Below are 8535 nucleotides of genomic sequence, written 5' to 3' on the forward strand. Positions count from 1 at the left end.
AGTCCCCCCTTTCTCCGCCACTGGATATTCTTTTGAGCTGACAATTGAATCCTTGAGTTGACGGTTTGTTATTTGGAGTTGCGCGTTACATATGATTTTCGTTCTGTGATTATTTTGTGCAGTTGGAGTTTGAATATATCAGCTCAAAGTTCAATCTGTTTGGACTTCAAAGTGCGCACCAGTAGCATTCTCGTGTTCCAGATTCGAGTTATTTTCTAACAAAAAATGTTTATGCGTGTCATCCAAAACTTGTTTCGGATGCGTGCTTGCTAACTGCTCCAAGTCTTTAGTCTTAAAAAAGTAGCAGATCATCACGAATCATAATACCACGTTCCTCTACGTGCCTCGCATATCTTAACTCGAAACAAAAACACACATGTATCACAGAAGCTACTGCCCACCCCACTGTGCCAAATAAAATGCAACCCCGGCCACAGCTTGATGCGACGTCTCGACCACGCCTGCACCTCTTCCTCTTTGGACGCTACTCCCCAACCCAGCGCGCGAGCTCGCCGAGGCAATGTCCGGCTCGGCGTCGACGACGCTGCAATACACGGGGATCGGCGCCTTCGTCGCCATCGTCCTCCTCGGCCTCGTCTACTTCGGCCGGTCCATCATCACCGGCCGCCACGATGTCCACACCAGGCATGACACGGCCACCGCGAGCCCGGGGCAGCAGCTGGGCCTTGCCCCCGACGACATCGCCGTGCTCCCGACGTTCACGTACCTCGGCGCTTCGCCTGGCCGCTGGGGCGGCGGCGGCGGCAAGGCCAAGGCCAAGGCTGTGGCAGCGGACAGCTGCGCGGTCTGCCTCGAAGAGCTCCGCGGGGGCGCGCTGGTGCGCATGCTGCCGTCGTGCAAGCATTACTTCCATGCGACCTGCGTCGACGTGTGGCTGCTGTCGCACGCGACGTGCCCAGTCTGCCGAGCGAGCCCGGCGCCCGAGAAAGTCCGCCTGGGCGCGGTGTCCATGTCGCCGCCGCTCCCGCAGCTCCGACCATACGGCGGGTCGCCCAAGGGAGGCGATGTTTCCAGGTTGTCGTCTCCAGCGGTCAGGTCTTCGACGCAGCCGGAGCTTTTCCTCCACGTGAGCAATGCCCACTCAGTAATGGCGCCGTCGCCGACTAGACCTGCGACGCCGGACAGACGAGTGTTTCGGTCAAGTTCATCTTCTCAGGCGATGACAGATTTGCATTTGGCGGAGGCTGTGTAAGCCATACTTGTGTTTTACGCTTCTATCATTCTGGGGCAACAAATTCTACCAGCTCTTCAAATGGACCAGCAATTTTGTATATATGCAAGTTAGGAAACTTTTGAGCAAAGGGCAACCGGCCAACCGCTTATTCGCTGCAGCAAAATTGGGAATTGGTGGACCAAAGACCGACTCTAGGCATCGGCTGATCGATGTTGGCAACAGATCGGTCACCTCGTGAGCCGTACCAAATGTCCACCATCAGACTCGGTCGTCCCTCTCGTCCATCCCTGTGCAGCGCACACTTCGTGCACCATCCTCGTGAGCCGTAAAAATGGTACGCATGCCTCCCCGCACGCAGCGAAGCTGGTCGCCTGCATCGCCCAGGAGCAGCGCTATCCCTCCCCCTCCCGTGACTACGGCAACGTCGTAACCAGTCACGGTACCGCCGTCACCTCCATTATAACAACTGGTTGCAGTCGTCGTGCACCGTCAAGAACGCTCGCGGCACAGACGACTTGCAATGTAGGAATTTTTGGTGTCTTCCAAAACATTATATACTACATTTATTTGGTTGATGAATGAAATCATACGGAATTGGTGTATGAATGATTGGTACAAATATTTGCAATTGAACTTAAGGAAATTTACTCAAGGAGCTGGGTACAAACTATACCGGAATACAGCATGTATATGTACACTGGAATTATTTTGCCTGGGCACAGTATATGTTTGAAATTGGCTAGGCTATTTACAGGTTCAGCTCTGTAGATTGATAAGTCTACACGTTTAAATAGGTATCATATACTATTTAAACGTGGCATATATCTCACATATATGTGCTTAGGGACAAGAAGACGTTTGACTCGGAAAATAATCGGTCATGATCACGGTTGGTTAATTCGATTAGGAGTCTAACTGAATTCTATCCGGATATGGATTTGAATATTCAGGAATATGAGTATAAATATGTCTCTGCCCTCTAGCCTCAGATACGCACATTGTGAGCTACACCACGGACTTGGCGGAGGAATTAGAAGGTAGACAAATATACTCGTGCTATGTTATTTTCGCAACATTGATATCAGAGCCAGATCGCTTAGAGTTTTGACGGCCAAAACAAAATCTCCTTTTTAGAGATTGGAAAACGGACGTCATCCTCTGGCTATTTTCCTGGAAACAAGCTTCCACACGTACTCCTGCCAAAGTCTGGAACAGAGTCGCTCGCCTCGATCTCGCCAACGCCGCTCGCCCGATCTCGCCTCCACCGCCGCCTCTCCGTCCCTGCCGCGGCGGACGCCTCGCCGCCTCCACCTCAAGTCCACCTCGCCGTCCCGCCGCGACCGCCGCTCACAGATCGATCCGTCCCTAACTACTCCCGAGCTGCCGCTCACAGATCGATCCGCCAGAGTCCATCAGCCGCCTCGACCTTGACGGTGCCACGCGCTCCGGCGCGGAACCAGCCGCGAAGTCGCCGTCCCTGCCGCTCACGCGACCTCAAGCCGAAGGTCGCCACCCGTCCGCCGAACTCCGCGGCCCGCTGAAGCTGCTCGCATAGCCGTCTTCACCGCCTAGTGTGTCCACAAGCTGCTGTTGGATAGCTGTCAAACTGCTGTACGGTGTGGACATCAACACGTACTACAGGAATTAACCATTGCCGCTGGCTACTGGGAATCTGCAACTCACGACCTTGTTCATTGTTGCTGCTGCTACAGACTAATTTCTGGAATTTTGCTAAGGTAATTACCTTACCCAATGGCCTCCAACAGTGTGTTTGCTGAGTTGCTTAGGTCTTATAAATTGGATGGTTCAAATTTTACTGTCTGGAAGAGAAAGATCATGTTTCTCCTCACTGCTGAGAACATTGATTATATCATTACTCAATCTAAGCCTACCCAACCATCTGACGAGGCTGAAGATGAGGAAAAGGAAAGCTACCGTGAGGAAATTATTTAGTGGACTAAGGACAATAAAAAGGCTAGAGTGTTTATGCTTGGATCTATGACTGATTCTCTAGCCGGAGAATATGAACCAGAGGAATCAGCTCGCAAAATAATGAGGAGATTGGAAAAGGACTTTGGGGAAGTTTCACTTATCAAAGTTCTTAGCTTGGTGAATCAATTTTTGACTGCGAAGATGACAGAAACCACAGCTGTTAGTGCACATCTGAATAAATTATGTGTGCTAGTAGAGGAACTAAAGAATGCTGGATACCCTTTCCCTCAAGAAGTTCAAGTTATGGTTGCTCTTAACTCTTTGCCAAACTCTTGGGAACAATTTAAAATATCCTTTTGTCATACTGAGCGTGTGCTAAACATGAGCACGCTGAGGCATCATTTACTCATGGAAGAAGACAGGAAGTCCACACAAAGGAAAGAAAGAAGGTCTCAACATGATGAACTACACCTTGGTGAGGACAAGTCTTCAAGCAAGAGGAATTGGCAAAAGAGGAAATATGGGACAGATTTGCGGGATAAAATAAATCAGAAGCGTGATGGGAAAGATTACAATGGAAGAAACTCAAATCAGAAGGTTGACAAGAGGAAATTTAATTGCCATAATTGTGGTGAACAAGGACACTTCAGATCTGAGTGCACTAAGAAGAGGAAGCCAGATGATAAGAAGTATAACAACAACCAGTCCAAGCATCAGGATAATAGAAGGGGAAATTCTTCACCTAATGGTATGTCACATGTTTTTGTATGTTCAGAATCTCTATTTACAACTTCCTTGTCAAATAGTTGGGTGGTTGATTCTGACTCCACCTCACACATTGCAAGAGATAGGAATTCTTTCTGTTCATTTAAACCAATACAAAAGGGAACTAGATTTATTTATCTAGGAACAACATCAAAGGCAGATATACTAGGAATTGGGGACTATAATCTAAAACTCCCAAGTGGAGGAATATTAGTCCTTAAGAATACTGTATTCGCTCCAGATATGAGGAAAAAATCTCATATCGGTATCTAGACTAGAATCTGCAGGCTTTGATGTTAACTTTGGCAATGGGAAGGTTAAAATATTGCTAAAAGGAAAATTAATACAATCAGGGAGCCGTGTAGAAGGCCTCTATTATATTGAAGATATTTCCGATATTGATGCTATAGACAGTTTAGTTGCTGAAAACCACTCCATTGTGAGGAATATAGCTGGAAATAACAATTGTTCCGAATCCTACCTATGGCATTTAAGGCTAGGACATATATCAAAGAACAGGATTAAAAGATTGATTAGTTCTGGAATTCTGAATTTTAAATGGGAAGATTATGGAATTTGTGAAGCCTGCATCATGGGAAAACTGACTAGAGCTCCCTTTCCTAAAGCCGAAAGATCAAGTGAGCCCTTAGCCATAATTCATTCAGATATTTGTGGGGAAATGACAACACCCACAATAGGACAGAAGGTGTATTTTATCACATTCATTGATGACTTCTCCCGATACGGTTATGTCTACCTCCTTAAACACAAGTTTGAGGGTTTTGACATGTTCAAAACTTTCAAGGCTGAAGTGGAAAACCAATTAAATGGGAAAATTAAAGTCCTTAGGACCGATAGAGGAGGAGAGTACACATCCGGAATTTTGGATGAATTCTGTAAAGAACATGGCATAGTACACCACTATACATTACCCTACACACCCCAACAAAATGGTGTAGCGGAAAGAAGAAATAGGACGTTGATGGATATGGTCTGATCCATGATGGCTTACTCTGATTTACCTTTAAGTTTTTGGGGGGCAGCACTGCATACTGCAGTATATGTTGGGGATCGTTGTTAAAAAAAATTCTACGCATCATCAAGATCAATCTATGGAGTAACTAGCAACGAGAGAGAGAGGAGTGCATTTTCATACCGTTGAAGATCGCGAGACGGAAGCGTTGCAAGAACGCGGATGAGGGAGTCGTACTCGTAGCGATTCAGATCGCGGTAGATTCCGATCCTAGCGCCGAACAACGGCACCTCCGCGTTCAACACACGTGCAGCCCGGTGACGTCTCCCGCACCTTGATCCAGCAAGGAGGGCTCCAACAGCAGCACGACGGCGTGGTGGTGATGGAGTGGCAGTTCTCCGGCAGGGCTTCGCCAAGCTCACGCGGAGGAGGAGAGGTGTTGGGGAGGGGAGGGGCTGCGCCTTGGATGTGGTGCTGCAGCCCTCCCTCTACCCCTCTATTTATAGGGAGAAGGGGGAAGGGGGCCGACCACTCTAGATGAGATCTAGAGGGGGGCGGCGGCCAAGGGGGAGGGGGCTTGCCCCCCAAGCAAGGGGGGACGCCCCCTTTAGGGGTCCCCCCAACCCTAGGCGCATGGGCCCTAAGGGGGGATGGCGCCCAGCCCACTTAGGGGCTGGTTCCCTTCCACCTACAGCCCATAAGGCCCTCCGGGGCAGGTGGACCCCCGGAACCCCTCCGGTGGTCCCGGTACAGTACCGGTATACCCCCGAATATTTTCGGTGACCGTATAATGACTTCCCATATATATATCTTCACCTCCGGACCATTCCGGAACTCCTCGTGACGTCCGGGATCTCATCCGGGACTCCGAACAACATTCGGTAACCACATACAAATCTTCCTTATAACCCTAGCGTCACCGAACCTTAAGTGTGTAGACCCTACGGGTTCGGGAATCATGCAGACATGACCGAGACCACTCTCTAGCCAATAACCAACAGCGGGATCTGGATACCCATGTTGGCTCCCACATGTTCCACGATGATCTCATCGGATGAACCATGATGTCGAGGATTCGAGCAATCCCGTATACAATTCCCTTTGTCAATCGGTACGTTACTTGCCCGAGATTCGATCGTCGGTATCCCTATACCTTGTTTAATCTCGTTACCGGCAAGTCACTTTACTCGTTCCGTAATGCATGATCCCGTGACTAACTTCTTAGTCACATATTGAGCTCATTATGATGATGCATTACCGAGTGGGCCCAGAGATACCTCTCCGTCATATGGAGTGACAAATCCCAGTCTCGATCCGTGCCAACCCAACAGACACTTTCGGAGATACCTGTAGTGCACCTTTATAGCCATCCAGTTACGTTGTGACGTTTGGTACACCCAAAGCATTCCTACGGCATCCGGGAGTTGCACGATCTCATGGTCTAAGGAAATGATGCTTGACATTAGAAAAACTTTAGCAAACGAACTACACGATCTAGTGCTATGCTTAGGATTGGGTCTTGTCCATCACATCATTCTCGTAATGATGTGATCCCGTTATCAATGACATCCAATGTCCATGGTCAGAAAACCGTAACCATCTATTGATCAACGAGCTAGTCAACTAGAGGCTCACTAGGGACATGTTATGGTCTATGTGTTCACACATGTATTACGATTTCCGGATAACACAATTATAGCATGAACAATAGACAATTATCATGAACAAGGAAATATAATAATAACCATTTTATTATTGCCTCTAGGGCATATTTCCAACAGTCTCCCACTTGCACTAGAGTCAATAATCTAGTTACATTGTGATGAATCGTACACCCATAGAGTTCTGGTGTTGATCATGTTTCGCCCGTGGAAGAGGTTTAGTCAACGGATCTGCGACATTCAAATCCGTATGTACTTTACAAATATCTATGTCTTCATTTTGAACATTTTCACGAATGGAGTTGAAGCGACGCTTGATGTGCCTGGTCTTCTTGTGAAACCTGAGCTCCTTGGCAAGGGCAATAGCTCCAGTGTTGTCACAGAAGAGAGTCATCGGCCCCGATGCATTGGGAATAACCCCTAGGTCGGCAATGAACTCCTTCATCCAGATTGCTTCATGTGCTGCCTCCGAGGCTGCCATGTACTCCGCTTCACATGTAGATCCCGCCACGACGCTTGCTTCATGTGCTGCCTCCGAGGCTGCCATGTACTCCGCTTCACATGTAGATCTCGCCACGACGCTTTGCTTGCAACTGCACCAGCTGACTGCCCCACCATTCAAAATATACACGTATCCGGTTTGTGACTTAGAGTCATCCAGATCTGTGTCGAAGCTAGCATCGACGTAACCCTTTACGACGAGCTCTTCGTCACCTCCATAAACGAGAAACATATCTTTAGTCCTTTTCAGGTACTTCAGGATGTTCTTGACCACTGTCCAGTGTTCCATGCCGGGATTACTTTGGTACCTTCCTACCAAACTTACGGCAAGGTTTACATCAGGTCTGATACACAGCATGGCATACATAATAGACCCTATGGCCGAGGCATAGGGGATGACACTCATCTTTCCTCTATCTTCTGCCGTGGTCGGGCATTGAGCCGTGCTCAATCTCACACCTTGCAATACAGGCAAGAACCTCTTCTTGGACTGATCCATATTGAACTTCTTCAATATCCTGTCAAGGTATGTGCTTTGTGAAAGACCTATGAGGCGTCTTGATCTATCTCTATATATCTTGATGCCTAATATGTAAGCAGCTTCTCCAAGGTCCTTTATTGAAAAACACTTATTCAAGTAGGCCTTTATGCTTTCCAAGAATTCTATATCATTTCCCATCAATAATATGTCATGAACATATAATATGAGAAATGCTACAGAGCTCCCACTCACTTTCTTGTAAACACAGGTTTCTCCATAAGTCTGTGTAAACCCAAACGCTTTGATCATCTCATCAAAGCGAATGTTCCAACTCCGAGACGCTTGCACCAGCCCATAGATTGAGCGTTGGAGCTTGCATACCTTGTCAGCATTCTTAGGATCGACAAAACCTTCCGGCTGCATCATATACAATTCTTCTTTAAGGAAGCCGTTAAGGAATGCCGTTTTGACGTCCATTTGCCATATTTCATAATCGTAGAATGCGGCAATTGCTAACATGATTCGGACGGACTTCAGCTTCGCTACGGGTGAGAAGGTCTCATCGTAGTCAACTCCTTGAACTTGTCGATAACCCTTACCGACAAGTCGAGCTTTATAGATGGTAACATTTCCATCCGCGTCCGTCTTCTTCTTAAAGATCCATTTATTTTCTATCGCTCGCCGATCATCGGGCAAGTCTGTCAAAGTCCATACTTTGTTTCCATACATGGATCCTATCTCGGATTGCATGGCTTCAAGCCATTTGTTGGAATCTGGGCCCGCCATTGCTACTTCATAGTTCGAAGGTTCACCGTTGTCCAACAACATGATTTCCAGGACAGGGTTGCCGTACCACTCTGGTGCGGAACGTGTCCTTGTGGACCTACGAAGTTCAGTGGTAACTTGATCATGATCGTTATCATTAACTTCCTCTCTAGTCGGTGCAGGCACCACAGAAACATTTTCTTGTGCTGCGCTACTTTCCGGTTCGAGAGGGGTCATCTCATCAAGTTCCACTTTCCTCCCA

The sequence above is a fragment of the Triticum aestivum genome, chromosome 7D (genome assembly GCF_018294505.1).
Source record: "Triticum aestivum cultivar Chinese Spring chromosome 7D, IWGSC CS RefSeq v2.1, whole genome shotgun sequence".
Taxonomy (NCBI): domain Eukaryota; kingdom Viridiplantae; phylum Streptophyta; class Magnoliopsida; order Poales; family Poaceae; genus Triticum; species Triticum aestivum.